This window comes from Moschus berezovskii, chromosome Y, assembly GCF_049115385.1.
Source record: "Moschus berezovskii isolate FMDL1 chromosome Y, NW_MosBer_1.0, whole genome shotgun sequence".
NCBI lineage: Eukaryota > Metazoa > Chordata > Mammalia > Artiodactyla > Moschidae > Moschus > Moschus berezovskii.
This window is the reverse complement of record NC_142489.1, coordinates 41,987,917-42,006,693: the sequence shown is the minus strand read 5'-3', so window position 1 is coordinate 42,006,693 and position 18,777 is coordinate 41,987,917. Positions and strand designations below refer to the sequence as shown.

Genomic DNA, 18,777 nt, shown 5'->3' with positions numbered 1-18,777 from the left:
TGCTTTCAGTTTGGATATATACCTGGAAACATGTTGCTGAATCACACGGTGGTTCTGTATTTAGTTTCTGAGGGGCCTCTGTACTGTTCGGCACAGCAGCTGCACCAGTTTATGCTCCCATGTACAGTGTACAAGGGTGCCAGCATCTCCACAGGCTCACCACTGCTCGTTATCTCCTTCCTCCTCCCTCCCTTTCTCTCTCTCTCAAATAGTGGCCTTCCTAAAGGGTGTGAGGTGGTATTTCATTAAGGATTTTTAGAAATTTTTATTGGCATATAATTGATTTACAGTGTTTCAGGTATATAGCAAAGTGATTCAGTTATCCATATATTCATCCTTTTTCAGATTCTTTACTCATATAGATCAGTACGGAATGTTGAGTAGAGTTCCCTGTGCTATACAGTAGATCCTTGTTGGTTATCTATTTTATATATAGTATATGTTAATCCTGTGTTTATAATTTATCACCCTCCCCAAGTTTCCCCTTTGGTAAACACAGGTTTATTTTCAAAACTTGAGAGTCTGTTTCTGTTTTGGAAATAAGTTCATTTGTATAATATTTTAGAGTCCACGTGAGTGACATCATATATTTGTCTTTCTGTCTTGGTATGATAATCTCTAGGTCCATTCATATTGTTGCAGATGGTATATTTCGTTCTTTATAATTAATATTCCATATGTTTACACACACACATCTTCTTTATCCATTCCTCTGTCAATGGGACATTTAGGTTGCTTATATGTTTTGGCTACTGTAAATAGTGCTGCAGTGAACACTGGGTGCAAGTATCTTTTTGAATTAGTTTTCTCCAGATACATGCCCAGGAGTGGGATTGCTGGATTATATGGTACTTCTGTTTTTATTTTTTTAAGGAACCTCCATACTGTTCTCCATAGTTGCAGTACCAATTTACACTTCCACCAACAGTAGAGGAGGCTTCCCTTTTCTCCATACCCTCTCTAGCATTTATTGTTTGTATACTTTTTGATGATGGCCATACTGACTGGAGTGAGGTGATACCTCATTATAGTTTTAATTCAGATTTCTCTAATAAATAGTGATGTTGATCATCTTTTCATGTGCTTTCTAGTCACCTGTATGTCATCTTTGGAGAAGTGTGTAAGTCTTCTGCCTATTTTTGTTTTTGGATATTGGTGTATTTCAGAGATTAATCCCTTGTTGATTTCTTCATTTGCAAATATTTTCTCCCATGCTGTGGGCTGGCTTTTCATTTTGCTTCATTGGGGGTTTTAATGTGCATTTCTGTAATAATTAGTGATTTTATATTGGCTATGTATCTTCTTTGGAGAAATGTCTATTCAAGTCCTTTGCCTGGTTTTTCATCAGATTGTTTTTCATTGTTGAGTCATAGGAGTTATCTGGGTCTTCTGAATATTAACCTTTTATTAGATATATGATATGTATATCATATGAAATATGAAATATATGAAATATATTATAATATATGAAATATATGAAATATATAATATATGAAATATAATATAATATTTCCTTTCATTTCAGAGGCTGCCTTTTTACTCTGTTGATTGTGTATTTTGCTGCACATAGTTTACATTCCGATCTCACCCAACTTTTGCCTTTATTGCCTATAGTTCTGGTGTCAGAGCCAAGAAACCCGTGCCAAGCCCAGTGTCATAAAGCTCCTGTCCTGTCTCTTCCCCTGAGTTTTATAGTTTTAGTTCTTATGTTGAAGATTTATCTATTTTGAGTTAATGATTGTGTATCATGTAGATAAAATAGGGGTTCAGCTTCATTCTTTTGCATATAGATACCCAGTTTTCCAACAGTTGAAAAAAACTGTCCTTCTCCCCATCGGTCTTTCCACCTTTGTCAAAAAAGTCATTTGACCGTACATCTAAGGATGTATTTCTAGGTTCTCTATTGTGTTCAATAGGGCTTCCCTGATAGCTCAGTTGATAAAGAATCCACCTGTAACGCAGTAAACCCCGGTTTGATTCCTGGGTTGGGAAGATCCACTGGAGAAGGGTCAGGCTACCCACTCCAGCATTCTGGCCTGGAGAATTCCATGGACTGTATAGTCCATGGGGTCACAAAGACTTGGACACGACTGAATGACTTTCACTTTACACTGTGTTCAACTGAATTTGTCTTACTGTCAGTATCACGCTGTTTTGATTGCTGTAGCTTTGGGGTATGTTTTGGAATCAGGACACATGAGACCTCCAACTTTGTGTTTTTCTCTAGATTGCTGTGCTCTTTTGCAGTTCCTTCAAATTCCGTATGAACTGCAGGATGGATTTTTCTATTTCTCAAAGAAAAATACTATTTGGAAATTTTGACAAGAATATAAAATCTGTTTAGGTAGTACTGACATCTTAATAATTTAAGTCATAATCCATTAAGATGAGATGTCTTTCCAATTATTTAATTTCTTTTAATAATATTTTGTAGTTTTCAGTGTACAAGTCTTTCACCTCCTTGCTTATGTTTATTCCTAAGTATTTTATTCTTTTTATGTAATCATAAATGGAAACTTTGAGGGGAGAGTGTTCATTGTTTATGTATACAAATGCAATTAATTTTTGTGTACTGGTTTTATCCTGAAACTTTGCTAAATTCATTTACTAGTCTTAATAATTCTCTTGTGGAAATGTTAGGATTTTCTACATAAGATCATGTGAACAGAGAGAATTCCACTTCTTTCTTTCTAATCTGGATTATTGTTTTTTCTTTTATCATTATACTAAAAGTACGTGGTAAAAGCAAACATCCCTGTCTTGTTCCTGATCTTAGAGGAAAAGCTTTTTCACCATTAAGTTTGATGTTAGCTATGGACTTATCATATACAGACTTTATTCAGTTCAGTTCAATTCAGTCGCTCAGTCGTGTCCGACTCTTTGCGACCCCATGAATCACAGCACGCCAGGCCTCCCTGTCCATCACCAACTCCCAGAGTTCACTCAAACTCATGTCCATCGAGTCGGTAATGCCATTCAGCCATCTCATTCTCGGTCGTCCCCATCTCCTCCCACCCCCAATCCCTCACAGCATCAGAGTCTTTTCCAGTGAGTCAACTCTTCGCATGAGGTGGCCAAAGTATTGCAGTTTCAGCTTTAGCATCAGTCCTTCCAATGAACACCCAGGATTGATCTCCTTTAGAATGGACTGGTTGGATCTCCTTGCAGTCCTAGGAACTCTCAAGAGTCTTCTCCAACACCACAGTTCAACAGCATCAATTCTTCAGCGAACAGCTTTCTTCACAGAAGCAACAGCCTTCATTAGGATGGTGTAATTAATTTCTTTCTATTCCTAATTAAATGCTTTTACCATTAAATAGTGTTGAATCTTGTCACATGATTTTCTGTATCAACTGAGACAGTGTTTTTTTCCCCTTCATTCCCTTAATGCAGTGTACATTGTACTACAGTGTATACTGATTTTCATATGTTGAACCATCATTGCATTTCAGGAGTAAATCCCACTTGGTTATGGTATATAATCCTTTCATTGTGTCACTGAATTCTCTGTTAGTACTTTGTTTCGAATTTTTGCATCAGTTTTCATCAGAGATACTGGTTTGTTTTTTTTCGTATAGTGTCTTTTTCTGGCTTTGGTTGTCAGGGCAGTGCTAACCTCACTAAACCAGTTTGGAAGTGTTCCCTCCTCTTAAATTTTTGGGAAGATTCTGAGGAGAACTGGTGCTGATTCTCTCTGCATGTCTGGTAGAATTCAACAGTGAATCATCTAGTTCGTATTTTCATTGTGGAGGGAGCCTTGATTACCAAGTTGATCTCCTTGCTAGTAACAGGTCTACTCAGATTTTCTGTTTCATCATGATTCAGTCTTAGTGAGGTGTGTGTTTCTAGGAATTTATCCATTTAGGTTACCAGTTTGTTGCCATACAATTGTTCATAAGTATTCCCTTAAAATCCTTTTCATTTCTATAAAATGGGTTGTAATGTTCTAGCTTTCATTTCTGATTTATAGTGTCTCTTTTTTTCTTAATCTAGAGAAACGTTTGTCAATTTTTCGCTCTTTTAAGAAAACCAACTCTTGGTTTCATTGATTTGTCTCTATTCATGTCTGTTCTAACCTTTATTATTTCCTTTCTCTGCTAGCTTTGGGTTTAGTTTTTCTCTTTCGAGTTCCTTGTTGCCCTATACTCCGGTCTTTGTCAATCATGTTCAGCTGATTTCCAAGGGCTGCTGTGAGGGTCACAGCCAACAGAACACGTGAAAAGACTATTACGTTGGCCAGATCCTTGCAGCCCGCAGCAGGGCTAACTGAGAACACGCCTGTGATCCACTCTGGTCAGGAACACACCGGGCCCTTCCTGAGGCACCACCCCCTGGGCCAGCATCAGAGGGGTGGCACTGCCACTACAGAAGGGGATGCTGCCCTCTGTAGTGGGCACATTACTGTGTCTCCCACCCCATTCTCTTCCTGCCACGTAGCTCCTTCCACAGCCCTGGCTTAGGGTCGGAGTCTTGGATAACGTGTAAGGACTTGGTTTAGTAAATAACAGAGGAGGTGCAGGTGAGCCGTTTGGGCTTTTCCAGAGCAACTGAAGATTGTACATCTCTAACGTGAAAGAGATGCTCCCAGGTCGGTCCACTGAAGGGCACTGTGGTACAGGGACAAACCTGAATCAAACTCCCACCTCCACCACCTAGCACATGTGTGGCTCTGGGCACGTTAAACTTTCTGAGAGTCTGTGCCTGTTTAAAATTGCATTCATTCATCTGTCTCCCTAAGAGCTAATCTCTCCTGACTGTGCCAGGCCTTGGGGCCCAGTGAAGGTTAATTCCCTCTTCCCTGTGACTGTATTCCCACCTAAGTTCTCCACCCCAACCGCTTCCTATAGCAAAATCTTACATATCTGCTAGCTTAGAATCTTATCAAGGCAGCCCCTTACAAATCAAACAGAAAAGAATATTCTACATAATAAATCGGAGAAGGGAATCAAGCATTAGTTATGACCTTAATTTTCTGGAGCCAAGCCAAATACCCAGAAGGTGATATTACATAGAAATGATCGTGGGTAGGCCAGTGTGTTGATTCCAACTCTGTAGAAAATCAGTTCAGTAACTTTCTTCTGCAGAAGAGGCTGGCTTATTTCCAGAAAAGAAAACCTGGTGATAAAAAGTAAACCTTCTTTTCTAGGAAATACTGTAGCCTGATAGAATGAATGAATTAAAATTCTCTACATTTTATCTACTGAATTACATCCTATATAATATTAGTTTAAGACTACCACTTATGTAATAAAAAAATTAATATTGTGCATTTCTGGCTCCCTTCACAAGAAAAACATCAGTACCTTTCTGATTGTGTTTTGAACAACTCACACAGATCCTTCAGGAAGAGCCTCGTCCCTGTGGGGATTGAGAAAGGATCAGAGTGAAGCACTGAAACAAGCAATTAATTCCCATTAGAGGATTAAGGCACTCATGTTCACTTTGAATCAGAAAAATGAATTGCGAATAAAATCCTGTACAACCAAGAGGTTACTTGTCAAAGTTAATAAATTAGAGCACTGAAGGGCAAAGTGGAAGGCACAGAAGTTGAGAGGCCACAGGAAGCCAGATGAGAAACTGGTAGGGTCGTGTTTTCACTGGACAAGGCCCATGGTCAGCATGCTGAAGCAGTATGGGGCGGGGGACAGGGTTTCTATCACATGGTGCTGTCTTTAACAGATGTATTCCATGAAGAGAAGTCTACCCTGTTGTGTCACCACCCCCCCAGGCATAGATTTCCCTCTAGTATCTTACCGTTAATATAAAGAATCAATGAAAAGGGACACACAGGAATTAACATTCAACTTGGTGCCTCTTACTTTTGGGTTTTAGAGTGGATTCTAAATGAACTCAAGCAGTGTTTCTGCAGACAACTTTCAGTTCAGTTCAGTTCAGTTCAGTTCAGTCGCTCAGTCATGTCCGACTCTCCGCGACCCCATGAATCACAGCACGCCAGGCCTCCCTGTCCATCACCAACTCCCGGAGTACACTCAAACTCATGTCCACAGAGTTGGTGATGCCATCCAGCCATCTCATTCTCCGTCGTCCCCTTCTCCTCCCGCCCCCAACCTTTCCCAGCATCAGAGTCTTTTCCAGTGCGTCAACTCGTCGCATCAGGTGGCCAAAGTATTGCAGTTTCAGCTTTAGCACCAGTCCCTCCAATGAACATCCAGGATTGATCTCCTTTAGAATGGACTGGTTGGATCTCCTTGCAGTATAAGGGACTCTCAAGAGTCTTCTCCAACACCACAGTTCAAAAGTATCAATTCTTCGGCGATCAACTTTCTTCACAGTCCAACTCTCACATCCATACATGACCACGGAAAAAACCATTGCCTTGACTAGATGGACCTTGGTTGGCAAAGTAATGTCTCTGCTTTTTAATATACTATCAAGGTTGGTCATAACTTTCCTTCCAAGGAGCAACCGTCTTTTAATTTCATGGCTGCAATCAGCGTCTGCAGTGATTTTGGAGCCCAAAAATATAAAGTTTGACACTGTTTCCACTGTTTTTCCATCTATTTCCCATGACACTTTTACTGATGTGTAAAGCCTGGACCGGGAGGCCATGCTGTGATCAGGACTTAGTCACCCTCCCCTCGGGAATCCTGAAGCCCAAAAGCCAAACCCTTGTCTCAAGTCCAACAGGTCAGGAATAATGTGGACGTCCAGGGGTCAGCCCAGAGGTGGAACAGGCTCAGAGAGAGTCTCAAAAACTTTCACTTCAGCAAAATTTGGTGAGTTTAACATTGTCAATCTTTAAGAAAACAAAAACTCATGGAAATGTCTATCTAGTCTGGCACTACTTGAAATGCCTATGTCACTGATTCAGCAGTTTTCTTACTGAAACACAGTCCATCTAGAGTTTCCTATTTCATTGCTGAAGCAGAAATTGAAAGTAATTATGAGTCCTTCGCATAATTGTTGAGTTTTTTCCTGCTTAATATTTTTTCTTAGCCACCTGGTGGCAAGTGTGTAAAAATGCAGAATTTCATGTAAGAGTTTAATCTGCTGGTTTAGGAATTAGAACTGTTGCACACGCCAGGACCATATTTAGAAACACACATGCCAGGTGAACCAAATAGAAAAGGGCTAATATTTAACTCTCGTTAAACTCTGCAAAAGGACGTAAATGGACACCAGCGTCTAACATGAAAACCACCTCTACAAAAGAGGCTTCTCTACAAAATATTCATGCAAGATTAATATTTTATGACACAAGGCAATGCTGAAGAGTTAGAAATGATGACACGTAGATCTTACTGTTTTCTCTAAGTGATAAATCCTTAAGCCATGAAAGCACCAACTGCCTGCCATCAGGGTTGGATTAGACAGCGCTAGAAAAGGCAGGAGCACCGACCGGCTTGGGTCGCACAGAGTTATGGCCCCCAAGGAGCGGCTCTGCCCCGGCCGGCTGGGCGCAGGCCCGGGGCCGGCCACTCACCGCGGCCTACCCGGCTGCCGTGTCCTCGGCTCTGCTTGGTGGACCTCGTGCGTCACACGCGGCTCCCACCAGACCCGTGAGCGGCCCAGCTTCAGCAGCGCGACGCCGCGCCTGGTTCCCGCGCGGCCGCGGGCCTGAGTCAGGCGGGCGCGTGCTCGTCTCCGGAGGGTGCTCTCCTTGCAGGGGCCCCGCCTCCGCCTCCAACACTCCTCTCCCCAGAGACGCGCGAGTGCGCGCTCTAGTTTCACGGAAAGCCCTCGGAAACTCTTCGGGCTGTAGGAAACAGATGGGAAAACAAGCCGCTCGACCCTGCCCGGCGCGGCCGCCCCTCCTCGCCCGCGCGCCTCACGGCGGCCCAGGGCCTCCTGCCGCCGCCGCCGCCAGAGACCCTGGAAACGCCTGGAAACGCGGCAGCACAGCGGCTTCCCGACCGGCGCTTGCGGCCGCGGGGCTCGGCGCCCCTGCAGGCAGGAGGCTGGTGCACGCTCGCGGCCGCCCCGGGTGCTGAGCCCTCCGGGGCCCCTCCCCCGCTGGGCCTCCCAGTGCCCGGCCGCCGTCCTGCTCTGCGCATGCCAGACAGTCCCGAGGAAACGTAATGCCAGGCCAGTCTCACGGCCGCCGGCGCCGTCTCTGAAACACAGGGACCACCGGGAGGCGAGGTGGCCCCCCGCCAGGGGCAGTGCCCGCGTCCTCGGGGCGGGCAGCGTCTGAGGACCCGCGCCAGGAGGGCCCCCAGGAAGCCGGGCGCAGTTGCGGCTCTGAGGGGAAATACACCGCCGGCGGGACTGAGGGCATCTTCGCGGTGTGCCGCGTGTTAGACCGGCACCGCCGCGCTCAAATGATGGCTCACCGAGGCCTCCTCCCGCCCCACCTCCCTGGTTTACAGGCGGGAAACAGAGGAAGGGAGGTGCACGGACGGCGCCCGCAGACCTGCCTTCGCCCCTTCTGCCTGCCCGGCGGAGACTCTGCCCGGTGCCCTCTCGTGGCCTCCCGCCCAGACTCGGAACAAGACCAGGGCCCAGCCCCGGGGGCGCCCGGCAGCAGGCTCCACTGCCGCCCTCTGCCCTCCGGCGCTCGCGGGCGTTTCGCAGGCAGGAGCACCCACCGGGCAGCCTGCCGGGGGTCAGCGCGGGCAGGGGCCTCTGTCCTGGCGTCGTGAGCGATCCGCTCGGAACCTGTGCTGTGTGAGAGAAGCCCGGGGCGGCGTTGCCGCCTCCCGGCCCCCACAGCAGCTCCGCGCAGCCCCGGCGGCTCACGGCGTCCTGGACGCCCCAGGAGCAGAATCCTGGTGGGCCCGCTAGGGGGCTCCGCAAGGCTCGGAGCGAGGTCGAGGCGGTGTCTCACACCGACGCCCGGGCCAGCCAGCAGAGGACGCCCGTCCCTTCCAGGCAGAAGCCGCTCTGAATGCAGCAAGGAGGCACAGTGTTCACGCCAACACCAGCAGGCAAACGGACCCTCCCTGAACACGCCGAACACACACGAGACGAACAGGGAGGCCAGGGCGACCCGCAGAGACCCCGGCCCCCGGCATCAGTCTCTGCTCCAGCACTGGGGGCCGAAGGCGGACTGTCCGCAGAGCGTGCGCCTGTTGAAAAGGGAAATCAATGCAGGTGAGAGAGTTCAGAGCAGTTTCCAGTTCTGACAAGAATAAAATATGTATGTGTGCACGAGTTACAAAATATTGTCATTTCTGTGATTCCACATATGAATTAAATGTTCCTATATTTTCATTTAAACTTAAAACTGAAGTTGTCCAATATAAAGGTAAAGGATAAATTCAAGGCTGAGAATTTAACATAAGAGTAAAATGATATACAATAAAATGTAAAATAGCGATTCAAAAAACACGGTAAGTCAAGAGAGACTGAAGAAAGGAAAAGGCTTCCTATTCAAGACGTTTAACAGCACTTCCTGCCTTCCGAACAGGGGACCCCGTTTTTTCATTCTGCACTTTGTCCTGCCTGGAACCAGTCTCTCTAAACTGTTTCTCAAAACCACAACACTCCTCAAGGGGAGGGGTCTGGAATTCTCTTCATCTCATGTTTCCCACATCACCCAGCACAGTTCAGGGTGAGGAGCAGGCACTTAATAAATACTTGCTGCAGTAAAGCAAGGGGTTTCCCTCCTGGTCCAGACTCCCAGAGAGACCCTGCAGCCTTCACCCTGTTGGGAATCTCTCACGTTCTCTTTGCCACAAAGGCCACAGGCTCAGACGCCACTCAGGGTGCAGACTTATGGGAGCCACATCTAGTCTGGTGGCTCTGTCGCCGCCTCCTTCAGAAGCCAGACACAGAGGCACGGATCTGGAAGAGCAAGTGCTCTGGACTCAGAGTGACTCAGGGCCAGTCACCCCCACCCCTGCCCCAGCCTCCTCCGCAGTGAGCGTCCATGCATAACAAAAGGCCATCATCCAGGACCTAAGAAACCAACCTCCAGGGACAACACTCAGACCACTGTGTGTGTCTTGGGGTGGGGGGTGTTCTTATCTCTACCAGGGCAGTAGCTCCATGGGCGTATACATTTGACAAAATCATCCATCTTTGCACTTAATGTACGAGTTTGCTTATGTATAAATTATACGTCAAAGAAAGCTGATTGAAAGAAAAGATTCAGTGGGATTGTGGAAAGAAAGAAATCTGTAGGCTACTCCGCCTGTAATTATTACCATTTTATATTTTCATCTGAGTTCAACACACTTCACAATCCCTAATCAATAGCAAAATCTTCCCCTTGAATTTCCACCAGCATCCAAGTAGCTCTAAAATAGCTTTGCAATGGCCTCCCTTAAAATTCAGTTGTTTTCTGGAACCCCAAATACAACACAACCAGACAGACTTCTCTGAGGCTGTTACCTGGGCTCCTAGAAGGAGAGGCGAGAAGTCCGAGGTGTCGCTGAGGACGCAGGGGCCTCTGTGGGATGGGATCTGGGGGAAGACTTGGGCCTCGCTGGCTGCCATGAGCCACCCGGGGCCCAGCCACTGGCGGCCGACCAGAGACTTCCCACAGTGGCCATACCAGGAGATGTGGCAGATGATTTGCCTCTCAGGATATTGTTCTGCAGGCTGCTAGAGGAGCAGCTTTTAACTTGCTTGCTGGCAGTTGCTCAAAACATGTTTGTTCTGCCAGCAGCAAGCCCCCCATCAATAGGGAAGGAGTCAGGAATCTGCATTTGTGCCCCCAACCCACTGCTTGCAGGGCCAGCAGGTCTCTGTGAAGGGAGGTAACTCCCACTGGACTCTGTATGCCTGCAAATATCTTTTTTTTTTTCTTCCTGGACACAACTCGGGCAGAAAGCAATAGAGTCCACTGCCCAGTAGTGGACTATTTAAAAGGTTTTGTCTTTCATGAACATTTTAAGGCTTAAATGCTTAACTTAAAGTGGTTTCTGACTGTCTGCTTTCTTACGTGAGAAATGGGAGTCTGGAAATGCAACTTAAATTTAAGTTCGAAAGAGCAAAGAAGAACAATTAGGAAATATCACACAAAGCATTCCCTTCTAGGTGGTGAGCTAACAAAATGTCCCAGAAAGAAGAGAAATACACCCATTTAAACAACTTCTAGATAACCATTTTAGAAGTCAAGCCTCCCCCAAAGTGAATGAATAAGCAGTAACAAAAGGAGCTGAGACCCCAGCTAGGCCGAGGTCCCGTATATTTAATGCAGTATTTCAGAGCGTTGAAGGAACAAGAGGGTCAAAGGTCAAAGCCAAGCCACTGCCAACCTCAGAGGGGCCTGCATCACCCAGGGAAAGGGGGCCGGGCCACAGCAGGTGGCGGGAGACGTGCGGGACACAAGTTCAGCTTCCTACGGCCCCAGGACCCACAGGCGAGCTGCCAGGGGCCAGCACTGTGGGACAGGATGAATTTGGGGAGAAGACTCTGGAAGATGACCACCAGCCCGAGACCCCAGAACAGCACCTCCACTACAAAGGAGCCCTGGGCCCCATGCAGGAGGCATCGGCCCAGGACCCCACCACGGGTGGGCACTGTGCCACGGCAAGCCGGGAACAACCGGACTCCATTTCCAGGGCTCTGGAATCCAGACTCACTGCTTCCAGTGGCAATAACAGAAGCACTTTCAGGATTACTTTTTGCTAAGAATATGACTAAAGACCAGTTTAAGTTCTCTAGAAGGATGTTGGCTACCTGGAGGCGGTCAGGAATGCAAGAGGAATGCAAATCTAGAAAAGCTCACGCCTCCCTCAGAGCATGCAAAGGAGAATCACCCCCCAGCACACAGGTGCACACACACAACTCCATCTTTAAAGGTTTTATTTAAGCCTTTAAAAACTGAACACACAACTCAGAATTAAGGCTGATGGGCTTTTTGATTAGTTAAGTGTCCCCAGAGCATTCAAGGAGAAGGAAATGGCACCCCACTCCAATATTCATGCCTGAGAAATCCCATGGGCAGAGGAGCCTGGTGGGCTACATACTGTCCATGGGGTCGCACAGAGTTGGACACGACTGAGCAAAGCATGCAGATCCTTTCAGTGCTTTTCCAGCCCAAGTAAAATTCAATTAAAACTCTGAATTACAAGGAAGAAGGGATTAGGGGAGGAAATTAAGGGCATATTACTGAACATGCGTTTAAACACTTCACATAAAGTGAATCCATTTGTTCATATTCCTGTGAGTCTGAACACACACCTGATCACTGCTCGCCAATGGCAGTCAGAATATCTTGAGTCCAAAATTCCCAGAAAAATGTATTTTGTTGAAGTGACTGGGCTTTGAAGGGGCTGGATGCACTGAGCCAAGTGAATCCAAGCCTCTTAGACACTCTGTCCCCAGCCAAACAAGCAAAGGCAAAGCCCACTGGGAAAGCTAAGTGACCGCCAGCACCCACAGGAGGCTGACAGCAACCTTCACACACCTTGGCCTCTGGCATTTGGGGGCGGATGTCAGGACCCTAAATATTACTAAAAAGCATGATTTGGTCTATGCTTGGCTTTTCAAAAGCACTTAAAAAAATAACAGGCAGGCCACTCCTGGGAGACCAAAATCCAGTTAAAACGTAAAAATGCCCTGTGGTCAGCAAAGAAGAAACGCTGCCACGTTCAGTTTAACCACTTTTTCAGACTTATTTAAAAAATAACAGAACTGCTTTTCATCATGGGGCTTTTGCTCTTTTAAAGTTAACTTTATAGGGTTCTTTCGATCATAACAAAGAGAAAGACTCAAGGAAGCTCCACTGGGCTTATCCAGCCATTTTCCTAACTGAACAGCCCGATCATTTCAGTGAGGTGGTTAACAATTTTTTCTTTTGATTTATTGGAACTTTGTCTCCTTCCTCTCCCAAAACAACTTTCTTCTATAAAAAGGAACAAAGCAATGTCAGCCAAGGACAAGAAAATCAGGTCTCTCTCCTCTCCCCACCCTGTTGTGGGACCAGCCCATGGTCAGGGGGATGAGCTGTGTCTTCTTCCCCTCCTGGTATGAGGGGAAGGTTACTGGAGGTCTCCCTGGTCTCTCAGGAATCCCTCCCCAGAGATGAAAAGACCAGGACACAACACATCCTGAAGGAGAGAGCAACCTGCAAAGCGGAGTCTTCAAGAGGCAACAAGCAGGCACAGGTTGAGGGTGGTCAGGGGAGAGGGTGGACTAGCGGAGGGAATGGCTGGGCACCTCTGGGGGCTGGGAGCCCTGGAGAAGGTGCTAAGGAAGGCGGATTTCGCCTCCGTGTGATGGGGTAATGAAGGGTATTAGGTAAGCCTGGAAGGAGACGAGGTTAGTTCTGTATTTTAAGAAATTGTCTAGCGCAACCACAGTGGAAGACCATTTGGCAGCATCTATAAAAGCTAAGCCTTTGCAGACGTAACAGCCCAGCAACTCTACTCCAGGCATACATGATACATAAATTTGGGCACAGGTTCACCAGAAACACTCGGATAAAAATATTCTGACCAGTGTCATTTAGAACAGCCCCAACCAGATACTACTGAAGTGTCCCTCAACAGTAAAATGGGCTAATGAACAGTGGCAGGCAAGCTGAGGAACACTCTACGATGAAAACGGACAAGACTGTTATGTGCAGCAACACGTGTGAACATTAAAGCCATGCTGAGAGTCAGACAGAAACAGCACACGCAGTGTGAGCATGGTTTTCCCTGGGGGCGCAGGGCAGAGGCTCCACCTGCCGATGCGGGAGACTCGGGCTCCATCCCTAGGTCGGGAAGATCCCTGGAGAAGGGAACGCCAACCCACTCCAGTAATTCTCCCTGCAGAACTCCATGGACAGGAGCCTGGTGGGCTGCAGTGCATGCGGTCTGAAGAGAAATTACTTAGAAACTGAAACAACTATGTGATGATATTTAGTTATTCAATTAACTTTTTTGGCTGCAGTAATTCCCCGACCAGGGATTGAACCCATGGCCCACACCCGTGAAAGTAGTGAATCCTAACCACTGGACCACCAGGGAAAAGCTGTGCTTATATTTACATGGGGGTAAATCGCAGCCTGACTAACCTCTCTGCTGGACGTCAAGACAGAAGGACACCTGACCTAGGGAGCATTCCTATTATGGACTCCATCAGGCTATGTGATCTCTGCACTTCTCTGTGTGTTATGCTTCCATAAAACGAAACAGTGAAAGACAACATACAGTACCAGAGTAGAAGACAGATTTGCTGGACAAGGCTTAACACACACGGAAAACCTCCATGAACAAGGCAGATAGGTAATGAAGTGGAGGCCAGAAGCCAGAGGGGGTTCCCAGGTGGTGCAGTGTTAAGGACTCTGCCTGCCAATGCAGGAGATGCAAGATTTGATCCCTGGGTCGGGAAGATCCCCCTGGAGGAGGACATGGCAACCTACTCCAGTATTGTTGCCTGGAGAATCTCATGGACAGAGGAGCCTGGCAGGCTACAGTCCATGAAGTAACACAGAGTTGGACATGACTGAGCGACTAAGCATGCAGATGTGGGGGAGGCCCAGGCGGCAGAGAAGTGGCCTGGTCTGAGCTGGACGGAGAAGCGGATGTTCCCCTGGCTGTAAAGTGCGAGGTGCCCCACTCCACACTGCCCCACGGCATGAGAGCTGAGGGAAGGTCCCTGGGAGGACAGAGGCTCCAAGACATTTCACAGTGACTCAGACTGAAGAAGCTCTTCACATGAAAGAAAGAAGTCAACTGAAGCCAACTGCCAACTGGAAGCGAACAGTCAAACCCAGAATGTAGAACATTCTATGGGAAGAAATTTTACAAAAAGGATTCATCCTGGATTATGAGATCTAAGGCATGTAACAGCCCTGGGTAAGCTGCAGACCTTGTTTGGATTCTGATTTGAACCTATCAACTATAAAATGGCATTTCTGAGACAATCAGGAAAATCCTATAGGCAAACATCTAAGTAAAAGATGACACCAAGGAATCACAGTTAATACTTTTAGGAATAGCTAATGGCATTTGGTTCTGTTTAAAAAAAATGCTTATTTTTTAAGAGATGCATACTGAACTATCTAGAAGTTGTAAAATATAGTGTGTGGAACTTTAAAATACTTCAAGTAAAAAAAAAGCATTAATGAACTGTGGCAAAATGTTGATCATTATTGACTCTGGGTAATAGATATGTGAGAAGCATTGTACTAGTCTCTCTACTTCTATGCTCTCTAACCAAAAAAGAAAGAAAAATTGAATTATCAATACAAGAAATCAGAGATGGGACATCTATCTATCTACATATTACAAACATTAAAGGGTAATAAGTGTATATAATGAACAACTTTAGATCAGTAAATTTTAAACTTAAAGTGGAAAAATTCCTTTAAAGACACAAACTGTCAAATGTCACTAAAGAAAAAAATAAGCTGAATAACTATATCTATGAACTTTTACTTGGAGAGGTATGTGACTTCATTGGTAAATTCTACCAACATTTAAGTATAAAAATGTGAATATTAAATAAACTTTTCCAGAAAACAGAAGAGAAAGGAACCTTTCACAACTTCTTTTATGAGGTCAATATTACCCTGACAACTAAACCAAATAAAGACATTCATGGCAAAGAAGACTATGGGCCAATATCTTTTATGAACATAACCAAAAAAAAGTCCTGAATAAAATTAGCAAATCAAATCCAGCAATATGTAAAAAGGATGATACATCATTACCAAGGACTGTTTCATCTGAGGAATGTAAATTAAGCTTAATATTTGAAAACCAATCAATGAATCACTGTATCAACAGATTTAGACAGAAAAGGCTCACAATGATCTCAACACACGCAGGAAAAACTATTTGACAAAATTCAACAATCACAATAAAAATGATCAGCAAACAAAGAATAAAAGAGAACTTTCTCAATCTGATAAACAGCATCCGTACAGCTAACACCTCTTCTCTGTGGTAAAGAATCCGCCTGCAATGTGAGAGACCTGGGCTTGATCCCCAGGTTGGCAAGATCCCCTGGAGAAGGGAAAGGCTACCCACTGCAGAATTCTGGCCTGGAGAACTCCATGGACTGTATAGTCCACAGGGTCACAAACAGCTAGACACGACTGAGTGACTTTCACTTTTTCAGACAGGAAACAACACAGTGATTCCACTCTTCCCACTTCTATTCAACACATGATATGGAGCCTAGCCAGAGTAATAAGGCCTTCCCAGGTGGTGCCAGTGGTAAAGAATTCACCTGCCATTGCAGGAGAAGGAGGAGACATGGGCTCGATACCTGGGTCGGGAAGATCCCCTTGGAGGAGGGCATGGCAACCCACTCCAGTACTCTTGCCTGGAGGATTCCATGGGCAGAGGAGCCTGGCAGGCTTCAGTCCATTGGGTCGCAAAGAGTTGGACACAATTGAAGTGACTTAACACACATGCTGAGTAATGAAGAAAAGGCATACACTGGAGGAAAAGTTAAAACTATCTTTGTTCACAGCTGACATGATTGTATTGAAAATCCTAAAGAACTGACAAAACGCTACTGGAGCCAATAAGTGAATTTAACTGTTAAATTTACTTATTGTATACACTTAGCATACAAGGGCAACACAAAAAAAATCAACTGTATTTTTGTATACTAGCAGAGAATTGCTGCTGCTGCTAAGTCACTTCAGTTGTGTCCGACTCTGTGTGACCCCACAGATGGCAGCCCACCAGGCTCCCCCATCCCTGGAATTCTCCAGGCAAGAACACTGGAGTGGGTTGCCATTTCCTTCTCCAATGCATGAAAGTGAAAAGTGAAAGTGAACTCGCTCAGTCGTGTCCAACCCTCAGCGACCCTACGGACTGCAGTCTTCCAGGCTCCTCTGTCCATGGGATTTTCCAGGTAAGGGTACTAGAGTGGGGTGCCACTGCCTTCTCTGTAGCAGAGAACTGCTACTGCTGCTAAGTCGTGTCCGACTCTGTGTGACCCCATAGATGGAAGCCCACCAGGCTCCCCCATCCCTGGGATTCTCCAGGCAAGAACACTGGAGTGGGTTGTCACTTCCTTCTCCAATGTGTGAATGTGAAAAGTGAAAGTGAAGTCTCTCAGTCGTGTCCAATACTTAGCGACCCCACGGACTGAAGCCTACCAGGCTCTTCCATCCATTGGATTTTCTCGGCAAGAGTACTGGAGTGGCTTGCCGCAGAGAACTAGTATATTTTAAAATATAAAATATACTAAAAAAAGGAACTTGAAATTTAGAAATCTAGTATCCTTTACAATAGTACCAAATAATCTGAACTACATATGGACAGTAACAAAATATGACCTGTAAATAAAAATCTTATACAGTATTGAGAAATTAAATATACAAGTGGAGAGATAGACCATGTTCTCACAGATCAGAACTCAATAGTGTAAAATGATGAGCTGATTCTAAAATATAAATAAAAGTTCAAATTAGAGAATAGAATAGCAAAAACAATAGGGAAGAAGCCAAACAAAGCTTGTACTTCTATATTTACTACAGAGCCATACATAGACTGAAGAATTAAAGGGTACACATCAAGATCAATAGAGTACTGAGCCACAGGTGTCCCTCAATTTATTTCTCTCCAACAACAAAAATCAGCCTCCTTCCACCAACAAAAGTGCCTCTGGGGAGCCAGGGGGGTCCAGCACCATCCGCCCAGGCACTCAGAGGAGTCTGGCCCACCTGTGCATGAGGTAATCGGGGCTGTGGAACCAGCAGGGACCCATGAGAGCCTCCAGCCCTCTCAGCCGCCAGCTGGAGCACCTAAGAAGACTGACCCGGGTGGCCAGGCACAGACGATGGCGCCTGGCACATCGAGCTTTCCAGAGGAGAGGTTCCAGAGCCCACAGGGGCAGAAAAACCACGTGCTTGGACACCCTGGTCCTATGTGGACAGCCTGCTTGGACTCCAGGAGGGGGAGGCTGACCATGCCAGCATCACCCCGCCCAGGGTGGAGCACCCAGGGCTAAATAAGGCTTTCTCCCCTGGGGAAAGGGGGAGCGCCCAGCGTCCCCAGCTGCAGGGCTGTCAGAGAGATGCTTCTCTCCTGCAGCACCCAGGGTATTAAATCAGGCCCTCCAGGACTGGAGGCAGAGACAGATGGGAACAAGAGCACATCAGATTCTTGGAGGTCCTGAATTTCTGTCTGCATTGTGGACTCCATCAGGAAGCCCGTCTACAAGCTGCTGGGGAAGCCTCACCCAGGGAGCCCCCACCTGGCCTGTGGGCACCCCCAGCACGCTGCCTGCCTTGCCCACACTTCCTCAACTTTCAGAACGGCTCCCTTTACATGCTCCTGAGAGTGAGATGTGGTGAAAGGCTAGAGGACACACACAGAAAGCAGACCAGGGAGAAAGCACAAACTGGAGCCGCAGCACTGATTTCCTGAAAAGGAGAGGCTATCAACAGCCAGCCTGGTGCCTTGGAAGATCAGAAGACGCACAAGCCTAAGAATTCTGCCACAAGGCAAGTGGTAGGTGTGGAGCAGGCATGTTCATACAAGCTGCGAGAGAGCTTCAGAGTCTATCGAGGCAGTTAGCAAAGAGGGGAAGAGGTGACTGCTACCTCAAATGTGAAAGCAGCAACACGAAACACCAAGAAACGTGAACAATCAAGGAAATGTGCCATGACCAGAGGACAGCGATAATTTCCCAGAATCCAAATCCAAATACACGGAGCTCTACAGGGTACTTAATAAGGAGTTACAAATAACTGTTCTCAGGAGACCTGAGCTACAAGAAAACCCAGAAAGGCGAGTCAATGAAATCACAACAATGTATGAACAAAATGAGAAAATCAGCAAAGAGAGAGAAATTATTAAAAAAGAACCAGAAAGAAATTCTGGGGCTGAAGGACTCAGAGCGGGAAGTGAAAAGCGCGCAGAGAGCCCCACCAGCGGAACAGACCCCACAGAAGGGCCTGCGAGTCAGAGGAAA

General features: G+C 46.2%; 1 long non-coding RNA gene across 1 annotated transcript in view; it reads right to left on the bottom strand.

Annotated features, from left to right (window-relative positions):
• Positions 1–2,985: 2,985 nt before the first annotated feature.
• LOC148773107 (uncharacterized) overlaps positions 2,986–18,777 on the bottom strand; it is a 42,951-nt gene continuing 27,159 nt past the window's right edge. Inside the window, exon 3 of the long non-coding RNA XR_016036995.1 lies at positions 2,986–7,717. This is a non-coding gene — a long non-coding RNA (uncharacterized LOC148773107). The remainder of the gene's footprint in view (positions 7,718–18,777) is intronic.